General features: G+C 54.5%; 1 pseudogene; it reads right to left on the bottom strand.

The window, feature by feature from the left end:
- Positions 1-1319: 1319 nt before the first annotated feature.
- On the bottom strand, positions 1320-3148 carry LOC149324431 (uncharacterized; annotated as a pseudogene).
- Positions 3149-3355: the final 207 nt, after the last annotated feature.

The raw sequence follows: 3355 nt of genomic DNA, 5'->3' as shown, positions 1-3355 counted from the left end.
ATTCCTGAGAGCCTTGTTATGTACCCCGTCTGGGCCGGGGGCTGAGGACGTGTTAAGCGTCTGGAGTTCAGCCTGGACCTCTGCTTCTGTAATGGGTTGGTCAAGCTGGTCGTTAGGGGGGCCTGCATAATCAGGGTGGTGCGCAGGAGGGTATGTGGGGAAGTATTGATTTCGAAGGTCTTGGAGGAGGTCTGGTGGAGGTATATCTAAAGTATGTATGAGTTTGGTGAGGGCGTGTATCTGGGCAGTCTTAGAGTGAGTGGAGTCTATTAAGTGCCGAAAAAGGTTCCAGGTCTGAGGCACACTCATATTGCCATCAAGCTTGTTGCAGATAGATTCCCAGTTCTGACGTGAAAGATTCGCTGCGTGTGTTTCTATCTCTTTGTTAAGGCGGGCGAGGCGACGCTTAAGTGTCCGGTTCCATCGCTGCCTTTGCCAGCGGCGCTCTCGGCCTGTTTTAGCCTCCCATAAATGTAGGAGGCGGGAGTCAATTGTGTCGCTTGGGCAGTCTTCGGGTAGAGTACAAGTTACGGATCGGACATCGCTTTTTAGCTGCTCGGTCCATGCGGTGATGTCCGTGATGGGGACGAAAGTGCGTGCTGTTCTACATGAGCGGAAAGAGTCCCACTTTGTAAGAGTGGAGCCTCTGAGAGGCCTGCGATGTAGTTGAATGTGTAAGAGAATCTCGATGATGAAATGGTCACTACCAAGATTCTCTTGTGTGTTGCACCATGTGGCGTGAGGGAGGCGATGTGCGAACCTGAGGTCTGGAGTAGTGTCTTTACAGACACTGTTTCCCGTGCGTGTAGGAGAGGTGGGGTCTGTGAGAAGGGAGAGACCGGCTTGTTGCGCGGCTAACCATACCCGACGTCCTTTCGGTGTGTCGTGTGGGTAATCCCAGGCTGTATGTGGGGCGTTAAAGTCTCCCACGACGAGTAAGGGGCACTTGTTAGCTATGCGCTTCGCGAGCGTAAAGAGGCGTTCGAAGTTACCTTGAAGACACTTAGGGTGGCTATAAACATTTAGGATGAAGACACTGTTCGCTCGAGTGTGTTGCGGCACAAGCACAATAAAAAAGTTAATCAATGTCTTCAATCACTATGGAATGGGAGATGGTGGTGATTGAACGACGAACCAGAAATGCTACCCGAGGGGGTGTGGGGGATGTGGGCAGAACAGGAGCATAGCCGGGTAGGGTGAGTGGGTTTGAGGGTTCCTGCAGGGCAAGGATGTCGGGTCCTGTAGCGCAGGACAGCAGTTGGTGGATTACGTGACGCTTGTGACCAAATCCTCGGCAGTTCCACTGCCAGAGTGTAAGATTACGGAGTGGAACTGCCATCATGACAATCTATAGAGGAGGGAGCTGTAACGGGGGGTTGGGAGCCCTGAACTATGGTAGGGATAGGGTTGGTCTGTTACTCCGGTGCTTTGGGCTTCTTGCGTCGGTTTGGTGTGGGGTCACGCTTTGGGAGTCGGGACTCAAGATCGTTACAGCGTTCAGAGAATCCTTGAGTTAGCACATCGAATCGGTGGTTAAGAATAGCGTTGTCTTGTGTTATGCGGATTACTGCGTCTTTGATGGGCGTGTATTCCTCGTTGATGCGAGTTATAGCTTCCTGCAGTTTTGCCTCAAAGCGAGCTGCAAATGATTCAAGCAGGGTTGGTATGTTGTTTAGTGAGATGGGTGTGGAGGGAGAGGGCGTTGTGCACGGAGGTGAATTTGTAAAGGGATCAGTGTCAGCCTCCATTGCTAGCAAATCAGGAGAGGAATTAGGCTCGGAGTGGGAGGACGAGGTATCGGCGGTAGACGGGTTGGGAGGAGGAGTTTGGGATGTGGTAGGAGTGGGAGGAGGTGGAAGGGTAGAACCAGCGGCAAGAGCACTTATCTGGGCTTCCAGCTTGGCGATGTGTTGACGCAAGGCGGCGGCTTCTGCTCGGGCTGCTGTAGCTTCTGCTTTAGCCGCTGCTGCCTCCTCCTGAGATTTTGTCAGGGCTTGTTGTAGACTGGGTTGTGCAGGCAAGGATGTCGTGTGCCTGTGTGAAGAGGCGGAGGTGTCCCAGACTTGTTTCAACGGCACTGACCAAGCTGGTTTGTTTTGGTTGGGCTGTGGGAGTCCGGATGACAAATGGGGAAATTTTCTCTGGATAGGACCAAGTCGTGCTGCTGCGTTTGTGGGTGGTTTGGCTGTTTCCGTGGCTGGTGGATGTTGCGTCCGTTGCAGGATCCCGTGCCTGTCAGGTGTGGGCCCTCGCACAGAATGCACTTGGGCGTGCAAAGTGTGTCTTCTTGGGAGTGTTGTGTTCCACAACGGGGGCAGATATTTGTCTTGGGACTCGGGCATACGTCGTGGCGGTGACCCGGCTGTCTGCAGTTAGTACAGGCATCCGGACTGCCACGGTATGGGGTGCAGCGGTGGATGGCTCCCATGTATTTGATGGAGTGAGGTACTGTGGTTTCGTCGAAGGTGATCAGGATGTAGTGTGTCTTTCCCATGCGTCGTGCTGCTAGAATGATGTATTCAGGATTTCTTTTCACCAGGTCGTGGTACAGTTGCGTCGGCGTCTCGTCGTCATAGGCGTTCGTGATGACTCCTCTGGTAGCCCCCGGTGGTGGTGCTACGTATGCCGCGCAGGGATATGTTTTGCCTTCGATGGTGAGAGAGGTCAGCGTCTTGAGAGTCTCGACTGTTGGGAAATGTGTGGTTGCCATGGTGAAAGTATTGTTCGTCGGGTGGACGCGCAGGCAGAAGTCGTCCGGTGGAATGATATCGAGCTGGGTCTGCACTGTCTCCAAGAGCCGGGGTGCTGGGACATCTAGGAGTCGTAGTTCACCTCGCGGGCGAACGACTACTCGAATAGCGTTCGGTGGGAGTGGTGGCAGCTGCTTGCTCCGCTGTACTGCGAGGCGAGCCTCCTTATTCGCAGGTGGTAGACGGGCCGGCGTGTTGCCGCTGCCGGTTACGGCTGCTGCGTGGCGCGACGCGTTGTTGGCGTTCGGGTGAGCTGCGTCTGAGGTAGCGTTGTCGGAGCGGTAAGGTTTCGGCGAACTGGCTGGTCGGGAGGCGTAGGCTTTATACAGCACCGGTGTCCAGTCGATTGAGTTTTGCTCTTCCGCGGTGATGGTGCGGCCTTCAACCGTTACCTCCATGACAACGGCTGCCGTCGCCGATGGAGTCGGCGAAGGGGAGGAATCCTAGTGCGGCCTAGCTGTGCGGCTTGGCGTCTCGGTCCGATAATGGTTCTTCTCTCACAATAGGTCGGATTATGCCCGCAATGGGCGGCTTTCCTGTCCTCCTTAGGCAGTTATGTCGGTTTTCGAGCAGATTAGTGGCCGTAGGAGAGATTGGGTAGGAGA

This window comes from Amblyomma mixtum, unplaced genomic scaffold (assembly GCF_055824585.1).
Source record: "Amblyomma mixtum isolate Tamu unplaced genomic scaffold, ASM5582458v1 scaffold_34, whole genome shotgun sequence".
NCBI classification, from domain to species: Eukaryota; Metazoa; Arthropoda; class Arachnida; order Ixodida; family Ixodidae; genus Amblyomma; species Amblyomma mixtum.
This window is presented reverse-complemented; position numbering and strand designations above follow the sequence as displayed.